This window comes from Callithrix jacchus, chromosome 21 (assembly GCF_049354715.1).
Source record: "Callithrix jacchus isolate 240 chromosome 21, calJac240_pri, whole genome shotgun sequence".
NCBI lineage: Eukaryota > Metazoa > Chordata > Mammalia > Primates > Cebidae > Callithrix > Callithrix jacchus.
This window is the reverse complement of record NC_133522.1, coordinates 34,197,969-34,206,111: the sequence shown is the minus strand read 5'-3', so window position 1 is coordinate 34,206,111 and position 8,143 is coordinate 34,197,969. Positions and strand designations below refer to the sequence as shown.

At 30.8% G+C, this 8,143-nt stretch overlaps 1 non-coding gene across 1 annotated transcript; it reads left to right on the top strand.

The window, feature by feature from the left end:
• Window positions 1-1,143: 1,143 nt before the first annotated feature.
• LOC118150044 (U5 spliceosomal RNA) lies at window positions 1,144-1,260 on the top strand. Its single transcript, XR_004737805.2, has one exon. It is a non-coding gene; the product is annotated as a U5 spliceosomal RNA (small nuclear RNA).
• The last annotated feature ends 6,883 nt before the right edge of the window (window positions 1,261-8,143 follow it).

Here is an 8,143-nt window from a genome sequence, read left to right as displayed (position 1 = left end):
CTATGGACAATTAAAGCAGCACACATAACACGTGATAACTTAAAAAGCTCTATGTGGAGCCTTATCTTGTTGGATTACATTTGACTGAATTGAACAAGACAACCAATGAACAAATATATATATATATATATATAATATATATATATATATATATATATATATATTTAAAATCACGTTGGTATTACCACAGTTGCTTGTATTTTTTTCTTATTTTCTGATGAGGAATATTATCTTTATTTTTTTATATCTTGGTTTTACTTTTTCTTGTTAATTTTGTTCTTCAAATGTTATAAATACTTTTTTAATGTTTAAACCTCATCTCATAGTCTTGATCCAATTGATGCACATATTTTAATGTTAGAGTTGTTTTCCTATATTTACACAAATAGGTAATTTTCTATAAAGTCTAGATCACTTTCAGGGAATATATATTCATTTTTCAAAAATACTTTAATTCATTGACAGCAAAGATTTACAGACACTAAAACTAATCATTCTTTCTGAAATAACTGTACATCCTGGTATCAAAGAAACAAAAACCTTAAGATGCAATCAGTACTAATTTAGAAGTAAAAATAATTCATTTTGAAAATAATAGTTATCAAATATAACCACGCTCCTTATGAAAAGATTGGGTTTCTTATGCCCCTTTTAAGGACTCTTTTTAATAGAATATTTGTCTTCAGCTCAAGGAATCTCAGAAGCAACTTGAAACAGGGAATGAACATCATGTTATCTTTTCTCTTTTGTAGGTATCTGGAATGAAGATTTCAACATATGCTTTCATGTTTGTGTGTGATGTCAGTATTCTTGTTTTCATTTGGTAAATGTAGCAGCCAAAAATGCACCTGTCATTTTGATAAATGTTTGAGAGGAAGTATAGTCGTAAAACCTAGATAATTTTCACCTAGCCAATATTGGTTCATTACATATAATGTGATTTTTTTAGAAAAATATATTAATTTCAATTCAGTTGTCAATATTATATATTTTGATTACCTCTCCTATGATCAACATGAATATTTACAGAGAATGTGTATTAATATTATGTATTCAGTTAGAAAAAACAAGTTCTAATACTTCTTTCTTGACCACATTTTGTGTGAGAATATTTTGCTCATCTGCGACAAAAAGTGTGTTGTCATGCTCTGGTTTCTCTTCATAATAAATAAATCTTTCGTCTTTTGCTAAAGATTTCTGTGGAGAGGAACAATTATGAGTTTATAGCCAATTTTTTTAATGTTCTACTTAGGCAGGGCTAAGAAAAAGAAAAAAAAAAGAAAAGAGAAAAGAAGGTGTGTTGTCTCTGTTACATAAAATTCTCACTACCATTTTGATGGAGGCCCTTTTTCCTCCTAGGTAAGGAAAAGGCCCTTTTTCCACCAGGTGTTAAAGATTACTTACTCACAGCTGTTAATTTCAGGCAACTTTTCTTCCACTGTCCACTTTTTAATAATGTTTATTGTATCATATATTCTTTCTATCTCTAAAGCCATCAACATATAACCTCCTAATATTCTCATTTTTCTGAAAACTTGCTTCATAATTTTTCTCCACTCCAATCCTGTTATGAACTCCATCATTTAAATACATGATCCTATTAGCACTCTGGATCAGAGTCCCTCAACTCCTGTGAAGCCAAGGTCTTCTCATTTTATTTGTTACTTACCAGCATAAATATAATCCTGATCAAAATCATCACATTTATTTTCTAATTTTCTACAATTTCAAATGCTGACATTTCCCCTCCTTGAAAATGAGGAATTACAAGAAGAGTAGTTCTTTTAAACTTGCTTCATCTCTTCCACTTCCATAACCCTAGCAAGCCTGTTTATTTTCCTGTCTTAATTCCAACCTCCATTATTATATTATTATCTAACTTGAAGCCTAATTCTGCTTTCATTTTCCTTTATTGCCAGATAAGATGCCAGAGGCATCCATGTCTCCTGCTGCCCATAGTAATCGAGGCCCTGACACTCCAGCCACTTCTGTGACTGTACTGACATGTATTTATTATCTCTGCTGTCTGCTGTAATCGCATCTGCTCTCCAAGGAGAAGTTGTTGATTTAAAACATTTTCAAAAATGTGCTGCCTGCATCCACTTCAAGTTAATGGTATTCTGTTCATTCCTCACTTGCTTTTTCCCCATGCCTTTAATCATTAGCACGTTTCTTTCAACAGGTGTTCCAATGGTCTCTCAACTAACTGCCAATTTCCCTATTCCCAGATGAGCCAATATACTCCAACTTCAAGAACAGTGAATCATATAACAAGAATTATTGTACCTCCATAGATCCATTTTGTAATTACGTATTGAGAGACCTTCCATAAGCCAGGTGCTGGAGATAGAAGGATATTGAGCCAAAGATCAATTATTACAAATTTCCTTTCTGCAAGGAGAAACACGTAAACAGTAATTTTGATTTAAGATGTTAAGGACTACACCTGTGATTATTCTTTATCTCCCAATTTTCTTTCTTTACCTTTTTCTACATTTTTCTTTCTATCTAGGAGGAACAAATATCATTTCTTTCCAATTCTGTCTCCTTATTTCATGCCATTGCCACAAGAATGCTCCACTATTTTAATCCCTTGCTGATAAGGTCTCTTATCCTCTGCTGTGCCTTTTCCTTCAATCTGCAAACATTATTATGCCTTAAAATGAAAACTGTCTTCCCTAGGTCTAGTTACTTCTTGATAATTTTTAAGTAATTTTTTTCATTCAGTATAATTTGCTCATTTTACACTTAAAATTCAGCTTCTATTCTACCAGTTACTGAAGCTTGCCTTATGAATTACCAATTCAATTGTCTTTATTCATTCTTCATTTTCTTTGAATATTTTGCTTCATGAAATTATTTTCAACTCTAATTTTTATTGCTCCTGGCAGGAAAAATCTACTGCTTTTTCACATACCAGATTTAGTGCCTTTCTTCTGTGAAAACATCCTGACACCTCTTTTCTCTTAGAATTAATACATCTGATTTCACTTACTGTTTGCACACACTGCTATCATAGTTAATTCACAATTTATCATAAGTTTAGATTCTAGAAAAAAATCAAAGAAGTTGAGAAATGAATTTTTGGAGCACAATACATTGCTGGATTTTATATTTTTAGTTATAAGATATAACAAGGTGAATCTGGGAAACAGGTAAATGGTAGATTACTGCCTAATAGTGAAAGTCCTAAAAAGCCACACTAAGCCTTCTGGGATATAATCTTATTTGCAATTCTCTATAATGAAGGTATCAGCCCCATTTCTGCTTTTGCTTTTCAGTAGAGTATTTCTAAAAGAAGCAAAAATTGGCTGGGTAGAGTTTTCGATCAAATGTTTAAAAAGTAACTTCTGGGATAATTTGACATTTTTAGTAAGTTTACTATTTATTTCACAAGATCCTAATCAAATTTTCTAGTAACATTGAGATGGATTGTCTAACGTTTATCTCTACTGTATGTGTGTGTGTGTGTGTGTGTGTGTGTGTGTGTAAGTGTATCTTAGATAGCTAAAACCAATTTTAATAGTCTTCTGAACTTTCAAGTTTAAAACTTCTGTTAAATGAAACTAACTTGAAGAGAAAAGTTTGATACCAGGATTGATAAGGACTCTTCTGAAGCTTCATCATTAGGAAATCTGGGCTACAGAGATTACTTCTCATTGGACTATTTCTCCAGGGAAAGATGCCTAAAAAAAGGAAGAACATTTTTTTTTTGTATCTTTTATTGTAACATTTTTATATTGCTAACAGCAACACATAGAATACGCCTAGGGGAAATTTCAGGTAGATTGCTAATTATACATCAACTTTATTGAGTGAATGATAATTAACCCTTAATGTATTGTATGCTGCTTTTTTAAGTTTTAGAGCAGAGTTCCTTTAGACTAGATTGAAAGTAGTCTTTTCATTCCCTATACCACAAATTTGATTATTTACCCAACTGAGGAGAGAGAATATGAAAGTAAAATTAGCTCTCTTCAATTGCATAAGTAGATCTGTTGACACCAAAGTTACAGTGTTTACTAAAATGATCTTTTAGGATCTGGGGAAGCTTATACTTAATTGCATATAATCAGATGTTACAAAGATTTACATCAGCCTCGACTACAACATATCTGGGCAACAGTCTATCCTAGATTCTGAATTGCTGAAGACTTCTGGGAAGCAAAATGAAAATTTGCCCTGACCAAATTTGTAAAATAATCCTTTGAAATACTTTTAGATTAAGTCAGTCTAAAGCCATTAAGTTCAGATCATCATCATCATCATTTTAGCAAATATCCTTTGGGAGTAGAAAGTAATGGGGTCACAAAATTTTCCCTTAAGAGGCTTGGGGTTGTAGTATAAAAACCTGAAATGAATACAGGTTTGAAGCTATTATAAAGTATGCCATAGATTCTACAACACAATACATAGTGGCATTTTTTTATACTGGTGACTGACAGTTTACTTGAGCTTACGTCTTAGGATGATGGATTCCATCCACATTTTATATAGAAGGATTCTAGATTTTATCTCATAAATCAATGAAAACTGAAGCCCTTCTACTACTAGAATTGTTATTCTGCCTAATTTTATAAGCTTCAATTGTTATTTTTAAATAATATTAAATCTTATATTGAAATGTTAGTATTTAAATATAATATTTAAGCTAAGATGTTTAAATAATAAAATGGCATTTTACTTATATTTATTTGTTATAAATATTTATTATGAGTATTATATCATATATAATATATTGTAATTTATTATATGATATATTTATTAAATATTATACATAATATATATGTTTATTATATATTATGCTTATTTTATAATATATACTGTTTATTATGTATTATATATAATGTATTTATTATGTCATTTTACAATATTTTATTATTAAAATAATATTAATATTCACCTTTAGTCAAAAGGTAAAGTTCCAGAAGCTTGTAATATTAAAGAAGGAATGTTTCTGGAAAAATATTGAAAGCTATCAGATACATTTTTGAGGTTATCATAAGTCTAAATACTCACATAAAGATACATAGACACACTAAAAAACACAGTGACACAATCAAAAGACCCAATCTGCAAACTCATAACCAAAATAGTAGTAAAACAACTTTAACAAAAATTTTTAAGGAGCTATTCACTATGGCTACTTAAGCATCACACAGTAATAGATTGTTTTCTTTCAGTTTGAGAGTTCTTGCTACATTTTCTTTTCTCTAAGAATTTTTACTTGACCTCATCAAGTCTAAATTGGATGCTCCCCTAGTGTACTTACAGAGCAACCTGGATTACCATTCTATGCCCATTTGAATGCCTAAAATTAAGACAACTATCAATCCCAAGTGTTGGCTAGGAAGTAGGGCAACTGGAACCTTCATACATTGCTTGTGGGAGTATAAAGTGGTACAATTACTTTTGAAAGATTAAACCACTTCTTGTAAGGATTAACAAATGTCTGTGTTACAGCCATGTAATTTCACAAAAGGACTTGAATAAGATACGGCATAGCAGCTTTACTCAAAATACCCAAAGACAGAAAATAACCCTAAAATTGAAGACTTAATAAGCAGATTGCGGAATAAGGCTTCAGCCTGAACAGAGAGCCCAACCACACTGTGCTGGACTTCTGATCTATGAGCTGCTAGGGTTGTGTAATTAATTACATAGCAATAGAAAACTAACGTGATGTTTAAATATGACGTTAAATATTAAAAAGAATGAACTACCAATGCTGCAACTGCATAGATGAATCTCATTAGCAATAGGTGGACAGTTAGAAGACATTCACAAGACAGTACATATAGTGTGATTCCATTCATACAATATTTAAGAGTAAATCTGTGGTTTGCTGGTGCTGGAGATGACAGAATGGGGATTGAATACAAAGGCTTAATGTGTAGTAGGTATAAAAATATATTCATTTTGTCAAAATGCAACGAACTATACACTTAAACTGTTTTCATTTTATTAATTATGTCTGAATTTTTGCTTTAAATATTAGAAAATCAACTGCTACTATAACACCTATAATTTTCTAGGAAAACCTGTAAGATCATTTCAATGGATCAAAAGTTAAAAAATAAAACTGATCTCAAAAAGCAAAGCAAAATATAAGAAAAAAAATCGCTTAAGTAGGACTAGGAAGTTTTTGAAATATGGTCAAGAAAAACTATATAAAATCAATAGCCTTAGTAAATATAATTATGAAATTGGTATAAACTATTGTTATTTTAATAATTAATGTTATTCAATACATTAATATTTTACATTATTATATTATGAAAAATTAATTATATCTTAGTATTGGAAATAAATAACTATTTTAGGACATTTTAATTAGTGTTATAAAACTAAGGCTAGGTAACTAAAATCAAAAATAATTACCAAAAGGTTTTAGAGAGGAGCTAGGAGAATAAAAAAAAAAAGAGAGGAAATGCTGAAGTTTTCTAAGTGATGTGTTAGAATAAAATATCTGTACACAAATCAAATGCATAAAATAAGTAAATCTTTATGGGGCACATAAAAACCTGTACAAACATGATTATAAGAATTATGAATATATATGTGTGCATATATACTTTTGAATACATTGAATTTTGCTTAACTTATTTAATGAAAGTCTAAATATTATCAAAGTGTCCTGTTTTCTCCTAGATAAATTTACACTTATGGTAGGCAGCCAGCAAAAAAAAAAAAAAAAAAAAGGATTTTAGTGTGCCAGCTGCAAGGAGCTGACTCTGAGAAGAACAGAAATGAACTTGTACAAGCATCCTCACACCAGATAGAAACAGTCTGCCGTCACGTTGACTTCAGCCTGAACAGAGAACCCAACCACACTGTGTTGGACTTCTGACCTATGAGCTGCTAGGGTTGAGTAATTAATTACATAGCAATAGAAAACTAACATGATGTTTAAATATGACGTTAAATCCAATCATAGTCTTGAGTAGACTTTTAACTCTTAACACAATATGATTATTCATCTGAAAGAATGAACCTTTTTTAATTTTAAAATTATAAAGTAGATGAAGAAAAGTTGAAATTTAAAAGTGTACCCTGAGATAAATGTGTTCTGTTATCACAATGATTTATAGATGTATTGTGAAAGGCATTAGAAAGTCTGAGACAACTTCTGCTTTTCAAAATTCTTAATGTATGGTTTAAAAGTCATCAAAACTTATGAGGCAGATATTTCTTATCAAACGAAATGTGTTTGAAAATTTACCTAGGAAACAAAATCAACCGAGGTCCAAACCACACATTAATAAGATCAATTACAGTTAGATGACATACTTAAAAAATTTAAACCACAGTAATCTAATATAAAATAACAAATTCAGCTTAGAATTTGCAATAGCTTTCTATATATAAAACATTGTGAAAGTCAAAACTTTTTTTCATAGTAAAAACATAAACAAGGCAGGGTGCAGTGGCTTATGCCTGTAATCCCAGTACTTTGGGAGGCGGAGTTGGGAAAATCACCTGAGGTCAGGAGTTCAAGACCAACCTGACCAACATAGAGAAAGCCTGCCTCTACCAAAAGTACAAAATTAGCCGGGTTTGGTGGCACTTGCATGTAATCCCAGCTACTCAGGAGGCTGAGGCAGGAGAATCACTTGAACCTGGGAGGGAGAGGTTGCTGTAAGCCAAGATCACTCCATTGCACTCCAGCCTGGGTAACAGGAGCAAAACTCCATCTCAAAGAAAAAAAAATTAAAAAGACAAAAATGGAAAATGTTTGCAAGGAATTTATATTTAATATAAAAGGAACTCTATCATCCTTATTGAGTTAAATAGGAAACAATTTGGGAGACATGAACTGTTCTCAGGACAATATTCATTGAAATGGGTAAAAGCATGCTAGCAATAAAATTAACTAAGTGAAAATTCTAGTTTCATTTATTAAATTGACAAACATTTTGAAAACAATAATGCTGAGTTAGACACAGCATATACAATATAATTCAAGAGTGTTAAAGCATTCACATCCTTTGACGAAGTAATTGAACTCTTAGAAAACCTATTATAAGAAAATAATCAGAAATGTTACAGTTATTTACCCACATATTATTCATAATAATAAGACATTGGAAATAATTTAAATATTTCACAGGAGAGAAACTGGGCAAATAAGTTATGGTATAAC